The sequence below is a fragment of the Mastigoproctus giganteus genome, chromosome 11, assembly GCF_048544385.1.
Source record: "Mastigoproctus giganteus isolate SK-2022 chromosome 11, ASM4854438v1, whole genome shotgun sequence".
Taxonomy (NCBI): Eukaryota; Metazoa; Arthropoda; class Arachnida; order Uropygi; family Thelyphonidae; genus Mastigoproctus; species Mastigoproctus giganteus.
Window position 1 is genome coordinate 11,827,774 of NC_143585.1, and position 14,295 is coordinate 11,842,068.

The window sequence follows — 14,295 nt, forward strand, 5'->3', positions numbered from 1 at the left end:
CTTCTCCACATCTGAGAAATTTCTTCCAAGAATAATTTATTTACGATGATTCCAAAGGCTAGTCCTTATAGGTCTTGTTTCTATTGTAATGAAATATATATATTTAAATTTCGGAACTCAAGTCGAATTTTAGCGACGTTGGAGTTAAGGTGATTCTGGAGATGCAGGAAAAGGCAATCAAGGATGCGTAATTAGCAGAATCAAATTCTACACTTAAGGTAAAAAAAAAAAAAGTAAAGTGCAGCCATTATCAACCCACTGCAGGATGGAAGCCTCCTCAACAATTCATGCTGAGGGAAATGGACCATAATCTGCCACGCTGGTCCAGTGCGGGTTGGCAGATCGACCGTATTCAGCAGTCAGGGACTTGAGAGCGTGTACTACTGCACTCCCGCTCCTGACCACTCGGCTACGGAGGCCGTCTACACTTAAGGACTCTGGATTTATTGCTAAGAGATCTTTGCAGCTGAGACCTAGAATCATTATATACGGTTTAAGCGTTGGAAATGATGAGTTGCTCCATGAGGCATTCAATTGAAACGTCTGATTTGTGTAATGCAAAGAATGAATTTCCTCTGGGTAAAAGAAATCTGGAATCTTTTCTTGAACACAGGCTAGCTCTTAGTCTTCCTGATATCTATTTTATCATATTTTTCCCTGTTTCATTTTATGTATATCTTGTGCCTGGTTGGGCATACAACTCAGGTTTGAATGCTAAACGTTTATTCTTTCCTTGGTACGCCATTGATGTCCACGTGCCATGGACCGAAGCTAGAAATTTAATTTACAGTTTTCCGTAGGCCTCTGGGATAAGGAGCCAATAATAACATCGTATCAAGTCATACTTGGATTTCAGGAAAGCTTTTGACACTGTTGCGCATGGAAGACTACTGTACAAATTGGAGCAGAATGGTATTAAGGGTAAGTTGCTACAATGGATAAAAGGATGGTTAAGTGGGAGAAGACAGAGGGTGGTAATCAATGGGTGCTGCTCTTCGTGGACTAATGTTATTAGTGGAGTCCCACAGGGTTCGGTGTTGGGTCCACTGTTGTTTTGTGTATTTATCAATGATATTGATGAAGGTATATCAGGCTTAATGTCGAAGTTTGCAGATGACACAAAGGTTGGCAGGGTTGTTAATGACAGTAATGGCAGTGTGCTACTGCAAGAGGATCTAGATAATTTGGGCAGATGGGCTAAGAAGTGGCAACTGAAGTTCAACCTTGACAAATGCAAAGTACTGCATATGGGTAGAAGTAACCCCAGAGAAACGTACCAACTGTGTGGTACTACACTTAAGGTGGTAGAAAATGAAAAAGACCTGGGCGTAATTGTGCAGTCAGATATGAAGTTTTCTGAGCAATGCAGACAGGCTGCTAGGGCAGGTCATGGGGTTTTGTCAATGATATATAGGAATTTTGCTAGCAGGGAAAAGGAGGTGATTGTCCCTCTGTATAAGGCAATGGTCAGGCCACGCCTTGAGTATTGCGTACAAGTCTGGAGGCCTCATTTTAGGAAGGATGTAGATTTGCTTGAGCGTGTACAGAGAAGAGCAACACGATTGGTGAGGGGAATGAAGGGATTCTCTTACCAAGAGAGGCTTAAGTTCTGCAAATTGCAGTGGCTGGAGACTAGGCACCTGCGCGGTGATCTGATTGAGGTCTATAAGGCCTTGAATGGGTTGAGCACGCTGAATTCTGATGGGATCCTTCCACTTGTTCAGATTACGAACCTACGGGGACATAAGTTCAAATTAAGAAAGGCTAGATGTAGAATAGATGTGCGGAAATTTGCCTTTAGCCAGCGGGTGGTTAATTGCTGGAACAAACTTCCATCTGTCGTTGTGGAAGTTGATAGGTTAAATAAATTTAAGGAGGAACTGGACAGGCATTTGGAGGGAATGGTGTGATGATTTTTTTTTTTTTTTGGCTGATGCTGCATAAGCTCCTACACTTGCTTTCTTGCATCATGTGCCACTACTACTACTACTACTACTACTACTACTATTGCACTGCAATACATGAAAACTACTAAAATGAATTGGCCTTTAGCAAACTTATCTGAACGTTCACACAGAAAATTTATCTGATGGGACCGAACCTTTTGCACTATAGAAATAATAAAATAAATATACTTAGTATCAAAACTTAGATAAACATAATTTCGCGGTTCTGTACAAGAGGAAATGAACTAAAATAAGAATGGAGATAAATGGAATTATTTCTACCCAAATCCTACCTACCAGTATGTAAAACAACGGAGACCCAATTAAATGGACTTAGTTAGAGTATACAGAAATTATTCGAAAAGTTTTAACCATGGTTTCAGATACTATAAACTTTTAATTTTAAAGTGATCAGTACATTTATTTCCACAAAAGCCTCAGAACAACTACGCTATCCAGTTGAATAATGAGCTTGAAAAGTGATATCCGTGGTGTAACAGACCAAACAACGAAGGAACAACATGGGTACCTCAAAACTTACAATAAAACAAAAGCTGGATTATTTTAATTAATTTTCTGTGGAGGCTCTTAACGCGAAAAAAGATATTAGTCCAGTGTCTTTAGTTACTCCAGCTTCAGGAAGGGGAACTGCTTGCTTCCTTCAAAAATATCATAACTAGATTTCACTTCAGTTACCTAAAAACAGACGAAACGTCGCTAAGTATTTATACCAATAGCGAGATTACTGTAGACTTCAATTTTAGTTCCATAAGCCAATACGATGTTGGACTGCAGCTGGAACTAATAACTGTTCCATCACGATATAACATGAAGTCAACAAGGCATTGTTGACCTCGTGTTGTCATGGCGTATCATGACAACATGTACGCCATGACAACGGTCATGGTGTATTGATGTGGGTTTTACTAAAAGATATAATTACAGTCAAGGGCAAGAAGCTTTTGGTTTTGTTTTCCATTCTATTCTAGAAAAATTGGGCAGATAGACTGATGATATTAACATCACTCCATCATTAACTGGATGGTATTAACATAGTACTCTGGGTATCATATTAACATAATATATACAGTGTGAGTAGTGATTTCATATTAACTTAGTAGTCTAGGGAGCATAGAACTGTGGGCTGGTGCTCTGGAAAGTAATTCCACATTAAAGTACCAATTGTGTGGCCACACTTAGGATAGTGGGGAATGACAAAGAACGGAGAGTAATTTTGCAGTCGGACATGAAGTAAAGCTCAATGCTTATGGAATCCTTTCTCTTTCTGAAACTACCACATGAGGTGGCATAAATTCAATTCAAGGTTGGATGGTTGCAGGATAAATGAGCGGAAATTTGCCTTCAGCCAGCCTTCTATAAATGGCTAGTTTGATTAAATTCAAGGAAGAAATATTCTTGCTTTCGTGCTTAGTTTGCCACAGTTATGCTAATTCCAATACTAATCATAATAATCACCTGATCCATACATCGAGCATCTTGTTCCGTCACCTTACATTTTCGGCTGCATTTTTATGTTTTTCAGGTGATCTTCTCTTTCTTAAAATATAAATGACACTAGCCTTTGAATACTCAACAATTTAAGCCGTTTTTTCCTACGGTGGCACCTGTTAAATATACATTGGAAATCATGTCTTTGAAATGCTGTGAGATCTTTCTCGTTCTTCGTTGTTGGTGAACTGATCTAGGTACTATTCAGTTCACTCGGCTTTATAGAGTCTCCTGCACTCGCCGCATACCACGTGAACCCTTCGATTTACACAATTTCGCACAGAAAGTGACAAAAAGCCCATAAAAAGAGCTTGTATCATTGACAGGATTCGTCAATAACGCAAGATTTTTGAACGATCCGTCACCTCTGTTTACCAAGCCATTATAAAGCAGTTATACATTTCTAGAGGGAAAAGCAAAGGCGTGGAAACATTTGGCTCCAGCAAGACGGGGCAACCTGCCATACCTGACGCTCAACCACTGAAATGTTTGTAGATTTTTGAGATCGAATCATGTCTAAAGGATCTTGGCCATCAAGATCTCCTGATTTGAAATCCCCAGACTTCTTTTTTTTACGCGAGCAATTCACGAAGCATTCAGCAGTTCTAAGCGTTGAAAATTCTATTTCTTTCTCATGTCGCTCTCAATATAATCTTAAGAGGGAATTTATGTATTACTAAGAACAGAGGACACTTCTAGAATTGTTTATAAACTATTATTTTATAATTATTCTGATAATAAATTATATTTTCCTTTGACCGTTTTTTTTTGGGGGGGGGGTTTACATTTAAAATGAGCGTCCTATTAAAAAACGGTGTGCCCGTACGCAAGATACTCCATGATTTATGTCCCTACCTCATGGCAGAAAACTATCACACTGGTTAAGTTACAACCACGTTATTTTGTATAATTAGTAGTGATAAAGACATAAACGAACTTCCGGTTAAACTTCTGAAACTGTAAAAGTAGTAAGTACGTACATATGCGCGTGGCATTTTTGTATTTTGATGTTTCCCCCTTCCCTACTTGAACTGTGCTGTCTTTCGCAGCTGTCTGCTACCTCTGGCTGCAGATGAACTGTATGGTGACGCCGGGCAGCGCATTTGTATGAACGAAATACCACATTTTTAATTTACACCAGTTCCACGTAGGCAAAGTGAAGTTGTCACTCCCAAAGAGTAAATGATTACGGATTTTGTGGTTAAAGTAAGTGATTATCTCTTATTAATTAAGTTAATTGTGAAGTTATCTACTGATTGTCTTTGTTAGGCTGAGTGAGCGATATTTGACATATTTATTCCTTCTAATAACTAACAGGAATAGGTAATACTACTAGTGGATTAATGATTACATTACAATACTATTAATACGATTCCTGTACATATATTCAGGGCATTTGTTATTATTATTGATGAGAAATATTTCACAGATTTACTCAACAAACCATAACTGGAAGTAAACTAAGATTAAACTAAATAAAATTTGGCTAAATTAATTTCGACAGTATTCTCCGTAGAGTCATCACCTCAATTTTGTAAATCAAAGTGACTTAAATAATTTAATAAGCCATAACTTTTATTATTAATTTTATTTTAATTTTTAAAATTAATTACAAGTTTTAATTAATTTAATTTATGTAAAAATTCTAAGAGTTTAATTATTAAAATTTGTCAATGTAATTTCTAATGTACAAGATAGTCCATAAAAATTTATTTTGAATAACTGCTGATGTACGTATAGTCTCTCTTATATTGTTTCAGAACAATTTGAGCCTTAAAACGAAGGCGAGGTTTGAAATTGTGAAGCGCCATGCAAAATATTAAAATGTTACAGAAGTTGCATCCTAGTTCAAGACATTTTTTGGACCACCCACAATAAAGACCATAAAGCAAATTGTGAAGAAGTTTGAGGAATGTGCATAATCTACCAAAATCTGGTATACGTTTTATCTCAAAGATACCTGCCAATTAAAAACACGCAAGAGACAGAGAATATCGGGGAAAAAAAGTCCAAAAAATATTTAAAAAAACGAAGTTTGGAACTTTACAGAAGCTTAATAGAATCGTAAATGCAAGTTTATGTCCCATGTTGCTACGAACTTTGATTGAGAACGACCCAGATAGAAGATGGGAATTTACGAGCAGTTTTTTGGCCATGAGTGTTGCAAACTGATGAAGTCGCATTTAAACTAAATGGAACTTTTAATTGCCATGTGTTTATTACTTTGTTAACAACCACAACCCCATTTTATTTTTTGACAAGGATCTAAATGTTCTTGATTTGACAGCCTAGGCTGGAATTTGGACAGGTTTTCTTGGACTTTTTTTTTCTTTGAGGGAAATATGACAGGAACAATCTGAGATTGTTCTGGCATTAATTGTGATTAATTAAGATATATATTTAAAGTTATTTACAGTCAAACATGTTTCCTTACTGTAGTTATTTAAATTAATATAATTAATTAGGAAAAAAAATTAATCAGTTAAAAGTAATTTGATCGATTTAGTTTATAATAAAATTACGGTTTTTAACTCGATTTTTAAATTTCTGCAGCGCTATTCGTATCGGAAGGAGTATTGATCCAGAGATCGATGACGTCTTCATAACATTCGTGCGATATCTGGAATGTACTGAGGTAAAAGCCTGATTTCTAAACATCTTAATACAAGTACCCAGTTTGTTTTTTTTCCTTAATTATGGATTTCAGTAAACCTAATAATCAACAGAGACGCAACAACTCTAAGCTAATAAATATTTTCTTAAATTTGAAGGCGTTATCTCCACATAAGATAAATCACAAAAACAATTTTCAGGATTTGTGAAACGAGCAGAAGTAAAGACAAGATCTGAAAGCATAAATATCATTGAAGACCAACTGTAACACGTGTACAACTCCCACACACCCTAACCAATGAATATAAAAATTTGACATCAACACGAGGCATCGCACCAGGAAGCGATAAAAAATAACGGAGAAAGGTAACACGCGACATTGGTGACCACGTTCGTGTGGATCCCCAAAAGCTTTACCATGCACATTAAGCACACGGGTGTTCCGAACGGCTCTTGAAGTGAGCTTCCTCAAAAGAATTTTCAATCTTTGTTAATATCATTGCCCGCCTCACAACAGTAATGCAGTTCATTCAGAGATAAAATCCCAAATTTCGATAAAATATAATTTGTTTCCTCCCCATTTATCATAAAAATTGTTCTGCCTCCCTCCCTGATGTTACTCCTTTGTGTTGTACCTCTGATTGGTTTAATAAATAAACATTACTCGATGTTTTTCCCCCAGCGTGTACCTGTCCACTGTTGTCGAAATGCCAGACAAAGGAAGCTTTGATAGTTATACAGCTTTATTGATATTATCAGAATACATTGCGACTACTGTCTTCGTTTCTTTTCTTTTGTATTTGGTGGAGGTGTTCCGTGTCCACTTCGTGATTTTTCTTTTTTTGAACCACCGTTTTTTCTATCTTTCCCGGATTTCTTTGCGCCTGCAACTACAGTTTCGCCCTCTTCATTTTCTCTTCTCATCCGTAAAGCGGGTCCAAGTCCATTGTCGTCCAAGGCCGTTTCCAGAAACCTAGTCATAAGATTCCAAGAATCATCTTGATCCTCTGAAAAAAAGAAAAGCAGTAATTAATAATGTGCCCTTCTTTCCACAATGCATATCGGGAAATGAGTTTGGAAGAATTAGTCACGTAATAGGGAGTTTTTTGCGTCAGTTTTAAGATCGAAAAAGCCGTGGTATAGAACTAAAAGTCTTTAGGCTTGGAAGGGAATACAAGGTTTTTAGAACAAGGCGGGGTCTGAAAGTTCAGTGATTGGTATGCATAGTCACTTCCTGGGACGCATCGCTTGGATAAACAGACTTCAAAATTATCCCTAAAATCAGGATTGAGCTTACTCTATTAGGAAGGGGCATTTGAAAAGCTCGTGGCCCGAGTAGGAAGGATTATGAGGAGTCTGATACCATATTATTTTTCAACATAGTCAATATACGTTTGCTACCGATGCTGCAATGCGTTGATTCCAGTTGCGAAGAAAGTTGTATGAAATTGGTGAAAATCCAATGGTGCTAAATCTGGTGAATTGAGGGATGGTCCAAGTTTCCAATGCCACACTCATTCAAAGCAGATGCGTTGTTCTGGTGGAACAAGTTTTCTTTGCTGAGTATTCCTCGGCGTTTTTCTTTGATGTTTTCATACAGACACCACAAAAGGTATGCGTAACATGGCCCTGTGACTCTCTAGCCTTTTTGCACGTAATCTACTAGCCACACTCCACCAGCATCCCAAGAAACCGATGCATTACCTTGCCAGCATAAAGAATCTGCTTGGCTTTCTTTGGAGGAAGAGAAGAGCTGTGTGAACACTGTATGGACTTTTGTCTGTAAGTGATGATCGAACTTTTCACTTGAGTTGACACCTCTTGTGTGTTTTTGATCTGCTGACAACAACTTTGGGATCCATCATGCCGACACCTTTGTTAAAGCAACAGCCTCTGTTATTATATGGTACATGCGTTCAAATGGCACGTTCAAGACGCTGGCAGTGTACCAAGTTGTCACTCATTCACCAGATCATGAACACTGTAAATAACTTCTGAAGTGATGGACGTTTCAGGGCTTCCACAGCACGGGTCATCATCCAGACTCTCCCTCCCTCGTTTAAATTCTGCTGCCCACTGCTTAAACATGAAATAGGAAGCAGCATCCTTGCCAATATCGTAACATTATCGTCATGAATTGGCTTCTATCAGTTACCCAATATTTACCTAAAATATTGGATGACTGCACAGTGAGTGATTTCTCCATCTTTCTTCATTCATACAACTTTAGGTTGAATTCAGGACCTGTAATTAAAAAAAAAAACACTTCATTAAAACTGCATGAAAGTTGGTGGGTTACTATTTGAAGCGCTGTGCATTACGTTACAGTGTTAAAAATGTTTGCACTTAATAAGTGCAAACATTTTTAACACTGTAACTTACATACTGAGGTCACGAACTTCGCAAACATCCCTCGCAAAGTAGTTCCGGTATATCACCTAAGCGGTAGTTTTAAACGTTTAAATTGTGTGAATATACACTGAGTGATCACTGAATTATGACCACCCCTATTAAAACTGAATGCGACCCATTGACCACGTGAGGTACGAGAGTGCGCAGTTAGTCGACCTACATAGCATAGATAAGGTGTCAGTGGTTCAGTAGGTAGTAAAATTCTGAGCGTGATGGTAAAAGGAAGGATTTATCGGACTTTGATAAAGGACAGATTGTGGTGCTCGACGAGCTGGTGCCTCGATTTCCAAAACGGCTGAACCAGTGGGGTGTTCGAGAGCCGCCGTTGTTAAAGTGTACCAGGACTGGCGTCAAAATGGTCAAACAACGATCCGACAGCAAAACTGCAAAGGTTAGCGAAAGGTTGATGTTAGAGGTGAGCGCGGGGTACGATAACACAAACAGGCGCAGCACTATTGAAGAGTTGTCTACCCAATACAACATGGGCCAACCCGGAACAATATCCGGCATGACCATGCGTTGCACGTATGGGCTATACCAGCAGACGACGCCTACGTCTCTCCTAACCAAGGTTCATCGGCCTAAAAAACGCGCCTGGTGCAAACAGCATGCAAGTTGGACGTTAGAAGACTGGAAGAAGGTGTGCTGGTCCGATAAGTCACGTTATTTACTCCACACCGTGGATGGTCGTGTACGGATTTGGTTTCAGCAATATGAGGCTCTTCATCCATCATGCATGGTATCAAAAGTGCAGACCGGTGGAGGCGGTTGTATGGTGTGGGGCATGTTTCAGTGGCAAGAACTTATACCCCTAGTGCATATGGAACAACGTATCACTGGTCCCCGCTATGGTCAACTGCTTGCTGACTGTGCACACCTCGCTATGTTACTCTTTTTCCAGAATGGCGATGGTGTCTTCGAAGATGACAATGCGCCGAGCCAGGAATGTTTTGAGAAACACAGTTCTGACTTCCAGCATATCGATTAGCCTCCCAACTCCGCCGATATCAATCCCGTAGAGCACTTTTGGGACACTATGGAAAGGCATATCAGGCGTCTGGATACACCAATCACCTCCATACCTGCATTGCTGACCGCATTACACAGCTTGGTTAGCCATACCTCCCGAACGCTTCCGATATCTTGTTGAATCAGTGCCACGTCGGATAGCTGATGTACTGAAAGCAAAAGGAGGACCTACGAAGTATTAGGTAGTGGTCATGATTCAATGATCACTCATTGCAAATTTAATACTAAAATTACTCTTGTTTTCTAAAATTGATCACCAGAATTTTTTTTATTTTTTTGTTGTTCTGATGAAATATCACGTACTCCTTTGTAGGTGTTACTCTGCCATCTTTAATCAGCCTTTTCCAACTATTGTCATCTGAGAAATGAACTAATAATCTTAGAGAAAGAAGTTTATTGTGTTAAAAGTTTTCAGAGCTAATATGTACTATAAGTTAACTGTGAAATATAGTTTAACAGATTTTAATTAAACCTTTTTTGCAAAATTGCCTTCCAAGAATGAAAATCATGTATTGAACTAATAAATTAATCTAATATTTATTCGATATTGGTTTAATATCGAAAATTTATCTCACAATTTAAGTGGCGTTAAACGTCTTTTATTTAGTAATTTGCACTCTGTATTTATATTCACACTTTTCCTGAACGATCCTCTCCAAAGACTTTAAACCCTCAGAAACTCCTCAGTTCATCTGAAGAGTTTCTTTCAGACACATCTCTAAAACTCTATTTCGAAATCAAATATTTAGGCATTATCATAGGTATGAAACTCATGTCCTTAGCAGGAAAGATTAGAAAATATTACAGCCACAATTAGCAGGACTGGAACGCAGATCTCTAACCATCATCTACAACGCTATTTTCGTTCCCATAGTTTGTTACGATGCAGCGGTCTGTCGTACAAAACGTTTGCATAGTGTGTTCGTGTCTAACGGCACCAGGGGTTTCCCCCATCCCCGCGTTGCTTTCATTGTGGGTGTAACAGTTCACTGTACACGCCAGAGATTTAAGTGTATGGATATTGTATGAGTGTAGTGTTGTGTATCGTTGTTCTTCTGGCCATTTAGCCGCAAGACCCCTGCTGGAGCCCAACGTTGTCAACACTATGAATCGTGGAGGCAGACCAGGTACACTAGTATTTACATATTTACTCTGGGAGGTCCTGCTACCTAATTTCCTGAGATTTCATTGGCTAGGACCTAAATAAAAAAAATAAATAAATAAAATAAAAATTCTTACTCGGTGGTGGTTAAGAAAATTGAGTAGAAAGGCCAAATGAGTCTAGTGTAAACGCAATTAAATTTAGTCATTAAATTTTTCAAGTTATGCCGGGTATACACTTGCGTATTAGGTAGAGTGGGGGAAGACAGAAGGCTGGGGGAAAAGACAGAAATATGGCGACGATAGAAAAGGCGACCCCAGATAATCAGTCTGGCAGGTCCATGCCCCACCAGGCGAAGTGAGGAGTAGCAAGGAGGTGAGGGGACGGAAACCGTCCTCCCTGCTGGGGAAGAGGGGAAAAGATAGGATCATGCAAGGGAGCATGGTTTGAGAGCCAAGATGGCCAGCAGCAAGCTGCAGTTGGTCTTCAGTGGTATTAGTGTTCCCAATTGGGATATCACTCATGGGACCAGGTCTCGTCCAGTTTAGTCAAGTCAGTTCTTGTCATTTGTTAAGTAGGTTCAGTTGTTATTTCTGGTTGTCATGTGTAGGGTTCAGTTGTGCTCCACTGCAGCGAGTACTCGTCTTCTTGCGAAGAGCTCTTGGGCGTAGCAGGAGAAAGCCAGGTACTCTTGTTTTGTATCCAGTAAGTTGTCCTCTAGGACAATATAGGATCTTTGTTATTAGGATGTTTCGGAGGTCGTCATAAAGCTGGCAATCATATATTAGATGTTGCCAGATCTCCAGACCGCCGAAAACACTGGTAGGGTCCTCTCTTTTCAATTCCCAAAAGGAAACGTTTGGCGTTGATGGCGCCATGTCCGTTGAGAAGGTATGCCGCGTGGAGTCCAGGTGACAACTACGTTTGGACCTTATGGTAGACACTGCCGACGTCAGGTAAAACTCTCTGGTTATCTCGACTGTGTGGGAGTTTGTCCATCTCTCTCGCCACACCTGCAGCAGGTGAGCGTAGAGCCTCTTCTTTTCAGCGGTGCAGTTATTTGCTGGGTCAGTTGTATGTCCGAGACAAGTCCTTGAGGTGCCCTTTGCCAGGTGGTAAAATAATCATTTGCCCACAATCTCCAGGTCAAGGGGGAGAACTCCAGTCAGGATCTGTAAAGTGTGGGTGCTCACCGTGCTGCTGGCGCGAAAAGTAAATAGTAGAATCGATCTTTGCCTGAGACCGACTACCTCAGCCAGGGAGTGAAAAAAGCCCATTAAAGTTCTTCGCGTCATCGACGGGATTCAAACCAGGGCCTTTTCAACCCGGTGTGGAGAGGACGGTGACGATACCACTGTTCTACCCGAGCAGACACTTGGTTGGGTAGAATGTCTGCTGACACTGCACATTTATATAGTGTTGATCTTTTGCCATCGCATCCCAACCTCGTGGGTAGCACAGTTAGTATAATCGCCGTCCTCCCCACACCGGGTGGAAAAGACTCGAGTCTCGTCGATGACGTGACAAATTTTTACGGACAGTTTTTATAACGTGGCTGACTTAGTCGGATCTCAGGCGAGAGTAACGTGGTTACTGGGCTCCGCCAAATCCTCCTCACCTTTTTTCGTCTCAACTGTCTGAGGCTAGCCAGAGTATAATGGGCAACCTAGTTTACCTCTCAGCGGTGGCGGCGTGCAATGCAGGGTCCCACTAATGGCCCTGTGGGCAAGTAACCAGAGACACAACAACAGAACATTACACTATTCTGACACAAACCAGACATTATGAGGAGGCTAACCATAAACGATAGTCCTACTGCTTGGCTCCACAACCCAGTGGTGATGACGACAACATGAGGTCCCACTAGGGGCCGGTCAGCCAAGTAGCCAGAACAACACACGCACTCACTCACTCACTCTTCTGTTTTCTTCACAAGAGATGGCGCAGTTGGAATAAACCACCCGTGGCGCCTTACCCTCAACACTATGCCTATGAACTAACTACTTAGTTTTGAAACATGCAGATTTGATATATTATTTCCACGATGTCACCAACGAGAGATTGAGGCAAAGAAACTCAGTTAATTATTTAAGAGAAGAACATTTTCTTACCAGCAACGACCAAGACAACGAAGATCGATGCAAGGAGTGCCGCTACCAGCCAGGTGTTCATCGTTGCAAACGTCTCGATTGTTCCTTCTGTGAAAGAAGACTGGAATACCCGAAGGAGAATTCTCTTCTTTATACATCTCACCCTGAATTGTATTTCGCCATGCGTACATAGAAACTGCATTTTGTGTTTAGACAGCGGCGCAGAGGACACACGCAGCTGATGATTGCGTGTTGAATCTGGGCTTAAGAAATCACGCAGTTCCTTTATGATAGATGTAGTAGTTCGTTGGCAACAGCAACTATTTCGCATTCTTAATTCAATTCCCTTGCTCTTGCTTAGCTGCTCATTCTTTAATCTTTGCACGCGTTTTATACAGCTGTCTTTCTTCCCTAAAAATTTAGATGGGTATCCAAGCACAGTAAAAACATCTCATTATTGAATATAAAAAAATACAAAAATTAACTTTCATGACACTTCCAATTGTATTTCTCCATTTCAGTTTTTTTTGCAGCTCTAATTTCTTCGTGTGAAATATTTTTGCCAAATCTGTCTCAAGTTGCAATCGCAATGGATTCTGTAGTTGATTCTCAACCTTTATTTAAAGCTGGGGGGACACCCAGTCATGTTGCAGTTGATTGATCTCATCCTCCTTCTTAGGATTATTTCGTTATATCTAATTTCATTAAGTAATTTTGAATGTAAGATAGTATCCCTAATAGTGCTGCCCGAAAAGTACGATAATAAAAAATAATCTTGTCCACTCACCGCATAAATGACAATAAATATTTTGCTGCACTTAACACATTTACTCTCAGTAAACCGAATGCCAATTTATATAAACAAACTTAATATAAACTATTAATATTAATTTTTGTGAGGTTGATGTTTTAGTGTATTGCACGTTGGTTAATTTCCTAGCGCAGTGGTTCCCAAACTACTGAGATCTACGGACCCTTTCAAAAATCAAAAAAAGTTCACGGATCCCTTCAAATATCAAAAACAGTTTGCGGACCCCTATATATAACGTATGCATATGTATGTATCTATATATGGTCGACCATATATAGATACATACATATGCATCTGCGGATCCCAGTTTGAGAAACGCTATCCTAGAGTATTCAATGTGCTTTATTTACTCCTAATGACAGTTCTAAAAGGGGTTTAGTCAGTCACATTTACGATCTGCAACTTTCCTTAATGAACTTAATTCTGTCAGCGAATGTTGTGGCGCTATTAATATTGCATCCAGCAAACAATTTCAAAGCTTGCCACATAAACGTAATCCGAAATGCTATCCTTACATCGTAGTAATTCTTTGTTATCTAGCCTTCTCGATCGGCAAATTGATGTAACAAATAATCTGTGGTGAGCAACGAATAGGCTACTGCACCTATTCATTGACCCGAATAGTTCACCAAATTCAGTTGGCTAAACAATTCTGCAGCAGTTAGCTTAGAAAGACCATAACTGAAATCTGTACCTTCCCTCCCTCCCCCGGAATTCTTCCTACCTTGGTTTATTATTCACCCATGAATCAAGTCAATTCGCAATTTTTAAGGGTGATAATTT

At 39.7% G+C, this 14,295-nt stretch overlaps 1 long non-coding RNA gene and 1 pseudogene across 2 annotated transcripts in view; one reads left to right on the forward strand and one right to left on the reverse strand.

Annotated features, from left to right (window-relative positions):
• The first annotated feature begins 6,006 nt into the window (after positions 1 to 6,006).
• Positions 6,007 to 14,295, forward strand: part of LOC150077714 (glycolipid beta-1,4-mannosyltransferase egh pseudogene) — a 57,313-nt pseudogene continuing 49,024 nt past the window's right edge. The window contains exon 1 of the transcript XR_016547618.1: positions 6,007 to 6,090. The product of XR_016547618.1 is annotated as a glycolipid beta-1,4-mannosyltransferase egh pseudogene (transcript). The remainder of the gene's footprint in view (positions 6,091 to 14,295) is intronic.
• Positions 6,840 to 12,828, reverse strand: LOC150077715 (uncharacterized). The gene is made up of 2 exons (XR_016547637.1): positions 12,723 to 12,828; positions 6,840 to 7,075 (listed from the first exon to the last, which is right to left on the reverse strand). It is a non-coding gene; the product is annotated as an uncharacterized LOC150077715 (long non-coding RNA).